Here is a 10,836-nt window from a genome sequence, read left to right as displayed (position 1 = left end):
TATCAGTGTTTTGGTCACTGATATTTCACACAAAGAATCTGTTCGACAGGTATTGCTTTGAAAAGATGATCACAGTGAAAGATCTGTCTGGGTGCTCCAGATGCAGAGAAATTTTCAGACTTTGAAATGCATTTTAAACTCCAGGAGGTGGCCTAAACACAGACTCAAAGTTGTCTCAGATCAGGCTGTCTGAATTTTGAATTTTGATGAGAGTGGTTGTTAATAAATGAATATAGCCGTCTTTTCTGGTCTAAGCTAAGACACTGTGGGGTATGGAAGCCCAAATATTATACAAAGGAAGACTGAACACCCATTGAGAAAATGTTTGTCCATGGCAGGAGGTATACCATACAGTAGGTCCAAGGCACAGGAAATACATGTGAAAGTATCCGACATACATTTTTTGTACTGTCCAAAAAGAGAAACATTGAAACAGGCCCTTTTTATTTAATGCACTGCATTGTTTTAGGTGAAGAGCAGCAAAAATACACAAAGCCCCACCACCACCAGACAAACACACAGGGATATATAAATCATCCAGAGAAAAACATATATAGGACTTATACTACTGTGCTATACAAATAACTGCTAATTTTTTTGTTATACAGTTGTCATTGACTGATAACGTTCAGTCATACTGGGTTATGTGGAATACTACCATTCCAAGTAGAATAGGAATCAAATTAAACAAATAAATCTGGTTTTTATGCTACCTGCAAAGATTGGACTTTATTTCTTTATTTTCCCATGCTGTTTATTTCACTGTGCAATTTTGAGAAATGTAAGGAAGGTGTTTAATGGTTTCCATGACATTTTTGCAGTCCCCTTGGAAGCAGCAAAGCATCAGGGGGCTGTAGAACTTATTAACTAAATTTCAGTTATAAATGGTTTACTAGAAACATAAAGGAAATTGTCTTTCTGTTCTCAGAGGAACAATCATAACCAAAAGGTTGCTGGTATGGAACAACTGCAGTATGTATATCCAAACCAAGACCAAAACTTCCTTAATCAACTTATAGCTCATGTAGCAAAAATAAGCAGAGGGTACTTTGTAGCTGTTTAGATTATTCAAAATAATACTTAAAGGTTTGCAATAAACTTATTAATATTAAACAATTAAACAATTTAATCTGATTTTGCAATTTTTCAAAACTTTGCATTCTGTAGTGTAATTGTAGTGTAATTGTAAATGATTCAAAGCTTTTAAACACATCCATTTTTGGATGCGACCTTGTGACATCTAGCACAGATGCAACCAATAGAATTACACATCATCATAGGAAAAAATGTTAATGTTTAATAAAGTAAATAAGCAACACCAACAGAGTACTGTTATGTACATGGAACTAGGTGAATAATAATAGGTTTTATATAAAAATAAGATAATATAATGTAATAAGACAATAATGAGCTTTTTCTTTCTTTCTGTAGTTTGTTTGGTCACTGACAGTACTGCAAGGCCATGTTCATTCCTTTTTAGTATAAAATCCAAGTGTAATAAATTTGGGTCTTTCAAAAGAAAACTTTGGACATCTGAGACAATCTTTCCAGCCATGTTGTTGAGGCCAATACCATTAAGCTGTTGTGTTGTTAAACTGAGCTGGTTTGGAATTATGGATGAGTTTAGTGTGTTTCAGAACAGTGTCTTTAGAGCACAGCATAATATTTAATTTATTGCATTGTAAACGCAACTTTTTCATATCATACGTGCTTTTAATTGTTTTAATGTAATGGATAAATATGAAATGAAATGCATTGTAGTACGTATGGTGTAGTACACTATTACTTGATGTCTAGCATACAATAATCATACCTATCACTATCATATGATGAAGATACAGCTATGAATACTGTAATGTATGTTTTGGTCATGGGAAGGGCATATCACATGAAAAACATGTAGAAATCAAAGCATTGGTGTGTGTCACGGGAACCGGTTCTGACTCTCATGAAGTGCGTTGTTATAGACCCCATTTGGGACGGTATAATCCGGAAAATACTGGATAAGGACATCAGAGGAAGGCACAGAAGGAATAGGACAGGTTGATAGACATGGGGTGGTGACTGTAATGATCTGGTGCCAGGAGGAAATGCGGAACCAACCACGTCCAGGGATGTCCAAAATGGGAAGTCAGGGCGCAGTCCGTAACCCAAAGGCCGGGAGCTCCATCCAAGACGAAGACACTTAAAATCACCGGGAAGGGGAACCGAGATCAGGAACACAAAGAACTTAAAGTATAATGGAACCAGGAGCTCCGAGCCCCGGACCCAGATGGTCAGAATGCTGGGGAATAAGGCCTGCCATCGGGCTACCCGCGAACATGGGGAATAAGCAAGCCTTGTGGCGTCCATCTTCCAATACTGAGCCAGGGACTGCAGAGACTCTAGGCTTTTAACCAAAATACAAACAAGACACACCAGGAAATTATAAAAACTAATCATAACAGAAAAGGGTAGGAACGCCTTCTAGAGGGGGGATGTGGAATGTAACAATGTGGGCTACTTCTTGTGGTATATACTGTATTTCAGTAGGAGTTCTATGCAATCCTTGAATGAAGGATCATGACACTTGTACTGTTGGTAATAGATGTACTGCAGAATTCCCAGACTGTCCAGAAGTGATGAGGAGTATATTAGTGTGTGCTCCTCTGTATGAAAATAATCCATTATATATACTGTATATATACAAACTGCAAGTACAGGTGTTCATTTTACTTCAGATAAACATTGTGCAATGTGTGCTCAGGAGAAGTAACCTAAGGCAAAGCCTGAAAGGCCTGAATTAAGGTTCTCCTCATAGGTTCATTTATCTTAAAACTGTATGGCAATAAACCACAATAGTTTACATTACATTCCTTGAGGACCAGGTGAGGACAACAAAATAAAATTGACCCCAGACGGATAGACAATATTATAGAAGAAATATGTGGAACATTAATAGATTAATGAAATGCAGAGGTTTCCAAAGAGTTTCCTTGTTGCATTTAATGTGTAAAAATGTGTGCTTGTTTGAGTGAACAACTTGAGGGAGCCTGGCTTGTGGGAAAAAGAACACAGCCATAGACAGGGATAATTTATTTATATAGAGTTTTATTTATTTGAGAGAGGTTGTAAAACATGAGGAAATCCACATGCCCTTCAATGCATTTCATGAGAAAATATGAATAGGCTCCCGCTATGACAACTCAGTGAACTTAAATGGAAGGAATCTTACTCAAATTCCTCATAGTTCTTGGATGCGTTTTCTAACATTTTGATCTGTAAATAGCTTGGCTGCCCAGTTTTGTTTGTACCTTTAGGTTATGTATTGTACATATTTGTCCTTTATTCCAAAAGGTCATAGAATTGATTACTAGAGGTATTTTTCACTTCTTATGACCTTTGCCACTCCACCAATGACATTTGAAAGACAGGCATAGTAAACAAATTATGACAAGTTCAGTAAAAGAATGTGTTAAATAATCAGTGATCCAGGGACAACACATTTACATATCACAACTTATTATAGAAGACTTTAAACATGCTACTGTAAGTCAAACATGATGCCATATAGTATATATTTTAATTCTTTTGTGTATTTTATGTGTCTTCTTAACACATTTGCAGCAGATAAAAACTATGCATGGTTAATTTGTTAACCCTAAACTATGAGAAGGTCTTCTTAAGTAAAAAGGAAACATAAATAAGAAAATAAGAAAACTGATCCTAAACCCAAAATTGGGGAATGCACAAGGAAACTCCACCAAACATGCCTTTTTCACTGTACATCTAATCCTGAGATGAACCACAAAGTTCAAGCTCAGTGAGGTGATGAATAGTGTAAACATTATTTGGTGTCACATATACTGTATACTAATACATAATATAATAATCATAATAATGATAATAATCAGCCTTATGACAGTTTCTCTGACTTATATACTTAGTTAATATAGCTCTCATTGATGTACAGGTATAATTGTAGTTCTGTTTTGCTCTTTAATTTTAATGTATAAGATAGCATCTTCCAGTTGACTGTCATCATTAAATTAGAAAGGCAATAACCATTCTACTCTTAAGAGGGCAGTATTCAAAATTACTGTGCATGTAATGTGAGGTTAGAGCATTGATTAAATTCCTCACAAGAGAGGGTAAGAAGGCTGTGAAGATTTACAAAATGAAAAAAATGGGGAATATGTGAATAGCCCAGTCCTATGCTTATGAGTTACATGCGCAACACATTTACAAATCACAGCTTTATTATACCTTGTACAACTTTAACTCCATCACATAATTATAATGATAATTGAGGATGAGATATAAATCAACCAGCCAACCATTGTGCAGCCAAACAAATAATAAACCAAAAGGCTGCAGGGTATTTCTTCATTTGGAGCCAGAACATAAGACTAGGTTAATTTTATCCGCTGATGTTTCTGAAGACATTTTCTCTGTGAAGACACTCCAAAAGGCTAAAGCAAGTGATTGTATTAATGATGTCTGACTGAATTCAGCATAACAAAGATAGATATTTGTTTTCATTTTCAGTTGAATTCTTATCAAAATAACCTAAGAGTTTCTATAGAAGTGCCCCAATTCTACTGTATGTCATCCATAGGTTATTTTCTTTAAGGAAACTACACACGTTTAAAATGTAGAAATAATACGAGCAATACTAAACTACAACTGGATCTATTATTTTTGTCAGAAACACAATATGCCCTTTAAGCCATAATTTGGTAAAGATGTGCAAAATAAATTAATATTCAGAAGTTTAACTAGTATGAATCCAAGTTAAGTAAAAGGTTAGGTAAAATGAGAACCAGACAAGAGGGTGGAATCCTTTAGGGCTGGAGTAGGTAAGCACTGTTTAGGCAACATACTGTAAAAGGAAAAAAATATCTATATTTGAAAATATAGATTTTTTCCCTAATTTTCAAAACTAATATCCACTTCAAAATCCCAGATTACTTCTTGCAGAACTGTAGTTTAAGATGTATCTTAAACATGCTAGTTCTATTAAAGTGTCAGATCAAATATATCAGCAGAATCCATTTTCTAAACTATGACTCATTTCATTTAGTTCATTCTTTTCTATGTTTCTACATACATTTGGCTTTTCTTTGGAAACACCAATAATAATAATAATAATCAGCCTAATTCATTTCTTTGTTTTTAGTTTTTCCTAAATACTGAAACGTACTTCGGTAAATCTGTCATCCATTTTAGTCTGTCTAAATTTAACTGTTTTTTTTATAATAAACTTTTTTTTTAATATAGCAACTTTAAAAGTAGCACCTCAAAGCTACTTTAATACTTATACTTACCATAGGTACATTATGAAAAACGATAAGAATAGCAAATTACAAAATAAGTACATACAGTATATTAAATATTAGAAGTAGCAGCAGAAGTTAGAAAATGGAGCAGACACAGACACTAATTAAACAAAAGAAAGATTTGGAGTCTAAATTTAAATTCACTCAGGGTAGCTGACTCTCTAATATCTTTGAGGATAGAATTCCAGAGCTTTGGGGTGTAGCAAGAGAAACACCTGTCACCCATAGAATATAAATTAGCTTGAGGGACATACTGTATAGAAGACCAGAGCCAGAGAAACGAAGCTTGTGAGGTGGAGCGTAGACAGGAAGTGTCAGGAAATGTCTTGGACCTGATAACATCATGTGTTGAGCAGTTTGGTACTATATTTCAATATAATTTCAAAATATCTCTAAATCAGCAGAAAGTGTCCAAAATTTAGAAACAGACAACAATCATACCAGTTGCAAAACAAAAATCCCCCCAAACATTATATGTTTTTATTTTTTATATGTGATTCCAGACCAGTAGCATGTACCTCTTTAGTAAGTCATTTGAGAAAATTGTTAAAAGGCATTGAATCCACCAGGCAGGAGTGAAGGATGATGCCCTCACCATCTCCTTTATTCACATCTAGAAGGTCCCAAGACAAATAATAATAAAACACTTATAAAGCAGTTTTCTCGACACTCCACTCAAAATGCTTTACTGGTAATGGGGACTCCCCTCCACTACCACCGACATGCAGCAGCCACCTGGTGCACCAGTACGCAGTACATACAGTAGTGCACCAGTAGGCTCACCACAGCTATCTGCGGGGAGCTGAATAAATTGATGAAGCCAATTTATAGATGGGTATTATTAGGAAGCCATGACTGGTAAAGGCCTATGGGAAATTTGGCCAGGATGCAAGGGTAACGAAAACAAAAACGCCCTACTATTTTCGAGAAACACCTTGGCATTTTAATGACCACATAGTCACAAAGTCAGGACTCTTGAATATGCAAAAAAAAAAGTCATGTAGGATCCTTTGAAATGCTGTAGAAAAAAACGTGGTTGGCTTTAATGACAAGTGTTATGTCTGGTAAAAGACATATGTCTGCTCTTCACTTATAGTACAAAACACCATCCCCACATTGAAGCATGTCAGTAGCAGCATAATGTTATGGGTTTGCTTTTCATTGGCAGGGACTGGTAGGCTTGTCAATATAGAGGGCAGAATGGATGGAGCAAAATGTAGGCCAATCTTGGAGCAAAACATGGAACAGTCTGCAAACGTTTTGAAACTGGGGTGGAGATTCATATTGCAGTAGGACAATGACCCCAAAAACAAAATCATAGCAACCCTTGAATGGCTTAAAGAGAAGAAGGTGCAGTAGTCCAGTCAAAGTCCAGACGTAAATTTAGTTAGAAAATCTGTGGCAGGAAGTGAAGCTTGCTGTACAACACTGCTCCCCCAGTAACCTGCAACAGATGGAGCATAAGCGAACTGTTTCCCAGACACAGATGGGGAATGTAAATTGTTTTAAGTCAGTTCCAAAGAGGAACAATTTATCGACCTGGTGACAAAAAAACAGGTAGTGTAACACAGCTTGAGGAGGCTAACAGAAAACAGTGTCCAGAGCTGCAATAGATATATTTCATAGGTCACAAAATCTCACAAAAACATCACAGCAGTACGCAAAGGCAGATTTTTCAGCAAAATAATTCTGTTTTCAAATATAGTAATTGTGATGAGGTTTACCTTATAAACATTATTGTGAAATCTGTGGCAAAATGACAAAAATTGTTAAAATCCAAGATCAAGTAATTTAAAGAAAACCTCAAAACTGTAGCACAGTAGTACATCAGGTAGACAGACAACAGTAGTAGTCAGGAAAGTGATGGCAGTTCAATTGCAGAGAATAAGCAATAAATTAGTACAGCTAAATCTAGAAATAAATGTGAAGATTAAGTGAATGCAAAGGGAACAAATTATGTTAGATGACTATACAGTATGCAAAGATTTTGATGTTTAAAAATGAAGTCATTCTTTTACCCAGGTTTAGATTATCTAGAATGTTCTACACTGCTACGTGAATTGACTAGTCATGCTGAAGGAGATACAAAATATTGCGCTTTTTAACTTTAACTGTACATGTTTATGTACAGTGTTTAGAGTTAATAACCATAGCATTTATATGTGAAAAGTAAACACACAAGTTTTGGGGAGTTACTGAAAGGTGGTCAGAGATTGTGTAGTTCTGATGTTCATTCAAAGCTATAAGGAGAATAACTGGGTACAGGATGTTGGAGAAAGACTGGCAGATAAAACTAGGTGGATTTCAAAGGAAAACACTGTTCTTGACAAAGAGAGAGGTACTGTACAAAAGATTGTTATAATCAAGGGAAATGACCTTTCACCTGGAATCTAATAAGAGGTTCAAGTCAGAAGGTAGCCTCTGACACCTTATTAAATAAAAAAAAACATGAATGCTAATTTACAGAATATTAGGGTACATAATTACAAATCCTGATTAGAAGTGGGCAATTGTCATTATTTGGTCCTTGAATCATATATTTAGTTTGATTTTTGGCTGTGACAACTTTTAATTATGGTTTAAAAAGACAAAAAATAATTTTTCATTCTGTAGCAGCTCCCTTCAGGAAGAAATACTGAAACTTATTGAATTGTAGAAAAATCAGTTCTTCACAAGACTGGTGTTTTGTTGTTTTTGTTGGATTTTGGTATGTGTTTTCATGTTTCTTGATTAAGTTCTTTGGTTTGTTTTACTAATTAAACCTTCAGTGAGAGCAGTTATGTCTATCTTCAATGAGAAGCAATTGAACTTAGACCACAAAGTAATGTAATATACAGTATAGACAAACTACTGCAATTGGTACAGTACATGGGATTGTGAAAATCATTTAGATGTGCAGAGGCTATTTTTAAATTATTTTATGTTTTATATTTATATATACAGTATACTGTATATAAATTTAAATGCAAACAACATCAGAGTACTTTAAAGTGCAACCACCAGCATTCACTATCATTCCACCATTTTTACTAGTGATACATTTTTAAATCTTTTTTTAGACTATGAATATGTTCACAATTTATCTATTTTTTCATGTTGAATGTATTCAACTCTGAAAAAGGAACAAAATGTTTAGCTTGTGTTACTTTATTTTAGGTGAAGGAAATAAAACAAACATTGTATGCAGTAGAAAAGTGCTGTTGTGCAAGACTGGAAAATAATTCAATGTCCAGCTTTTTTTCACTCTCCACCCTAGTGTTACTGAGTGAAAATGTAGTTTCTGTAGTATTCCTGTAGTAAGGAATTTATTCTAATTGTGAATAAATGAAAGTTATATCAGTTGCTGGGTTTTCGATTCTGTACTTCACGATGCAGAGTATGGTTTTGTGTTTGCATCATATCAAAATGTTCGCACAGAACTGGCTCACATTGTGACCTGATGTGTGCACATGCAAAGCCCTTATCTAAACAAGTTAGTTAACATGTCCTAATTGTGTGCCTGGATGCCTTGAATACATTAAAGCAGATAAAAGAATAAATACTTTTAAAAAACCTATTAAAACTTGCATTTTCTGTAGTATTAATTTTCTGCTTTGTGAAAACCAATGGACCCAGAATAAGACAATGAAAAGCATAGCAGACCTGAATGTAACAGAAATAAGTAAATACTGTAAATACTAGTTCATTCATATTTGTATTTTAATATATTTTTAATTTCACAATCATATTTCAGTTAACCTCCCACTTCTATTTACAATCATCTGGTCAGTGAAACAGTGATGAAGGTTTTATATATTAAATTTTTCTTTGTCAGACACAATGACTTGGCCAGGTAAGCAATGAATTTATGTTGCTTATTAACAGGCTTAGCAGCTATACTCAGGGTAGAGCTAAAGAAATAAGATTTATTAGACTGTGATTATTGTGTAATAAAAAACACTTTCTCTGCACCAGAGCTTGTGTCAGCATCTTCTCTGCTTCTTTAGTTCATTTAGCTCAATTCGCAGCTCTGTACTTGCAATGCCCTTGTCAAATTATCAAGTCTCACAAGAAATTACCTAAAGCCCGCACTATCCCTTTTGTTTCTAGAGTTAAGTAAGGTAATATTTCTTTAGCCTATCTGGTGTTATAGCACACACACACTCTGCTGTTTCTGAAGACAGTTTACGAAACAAGTGTCATCCTTTACATGCATAACAAATTGTACATATGAATTCTCTCAGGTTATCTTTATCAAGTAGACTGCTGTTCTGTTCACTCATTCACCAAGGAAAGACAAAGGCCTCTCCTACCTAAGATGTGATAAATAAGAAATATTCAATTTAACAAAGGTCAAAATATTGCAAAGTATCAATGATGATTATTATTTCTATTATTATTCATTTAAAATAAGAGTGTGATTTCGACTTCTGTTGCACCTTATGTTTGATATTTTGAATTTTTATTACAGGAGAGATCACGTCTTTCTTTGACTATATAGTCTTTACGTGCTTCCCGCAATCTCCACATACTTTTAGTTTGCTGTACACATACATCAGACTCCAGAGCCAGCAGTACTGTACAATACATGCTTTGGTATGGGAGATGCTGGCTTTTTATCAGTGCTCATGGCATTCTGTTTGATTCACATGGGAACCATTTTAAGCAGAATTTTAAATAAAAAAACTAAAAACCTTAACCATAAAACTTTTATGTTGTATTTAAAAAAAAACATATAATTTAATCCTACATTATATATATTAGACTTGTAAAACACTATTCTTTGCCCTGCTCTAATGTCTAGAGGGAATATAACAGAAAAATAAAGTAAGCAGAACCTCTATGGTACTTTGTTTCAATCAAGTTATGTGGATATATTTACTGTCCCCAAATAGTAAACTTGATTTTTCTATATAATTTTAGAGCAATATTGTTGTGTAGCAGTGATTGCTGCTCTCTCCCAGCTCCTGAGCTCTGAGTCTAATGCTAAACTGGTACACCTTCTGTGATGACTTGACATATTTCCCTTGTGTAAATGTGGGTTTTTCTCTAGGGTCTCCAGTTTTCTCCCACATCTAAAGACATACCATCCTAATTGATGTCTCTAAATTGCCCTCCATATGCATGTCTGAACGAATCTGACTGTGTGTGCTGCAATGGATCATTGCCCCATCTAGGCATAGTCCTGTGCTGTGCCCTGTGCCTGTCATTTCAGGCTTTGTGAACCAAATTGTATTTGTTTTAATTAAAAAAACAAAATGAGATCAGAATGGCATACAACAATAGACATTTCTTAGAACTTTTGCAGTTGCCTTGTTTTTTACATGGGATAAATGCTGGGGCATCTTACATAATTCATATGTAAAGTAACCAACAAAAAAGGCTATTTTTCTAAATCTGAAACTGCTGAAAAGTCCCTTTTCTCACTCAACTTAAATATTATGTTCACCTCCTGCTTGCACTGTATTTTGTTATTGCAGGTTACTGGATTAGATACAACATTTATTCTCCTTATTACATATAGACACACAGAAATATA

General features: G+C 34.7%; 1 protein-coding gene across 1 annotated transcript in view; it reads left to right on the top strand.

Moving 5' to 3' along the window:
• Nucleotides 1-10,836, top strand: part of immp2l (inner mitochondrial membrane peptidase subunit 2) — a 441,617-nt gene that overhangs the window by 282,285 nt on the left and 148,496 nt on the right. The window lies entirely within an intron of this gene.

This window comes from Atractosteus spatula, chromosome 8 (genome assembly GCF_055471065.1).
Source record: "Atractosteus spatula isolate fAtrSpa1 chromosome 8, fAtrSpa1.hap1, whole genome shotgun sequence".
NCBI lineage: Eukaryota > Metazoa > Chordata > Actinopteri > Semionotiformes > Lepisosteidae > Atractosteus > Atractosteus spatula.
This window is presented reverse-complemented; position numbering and strand designations above follow the sequence as displayed.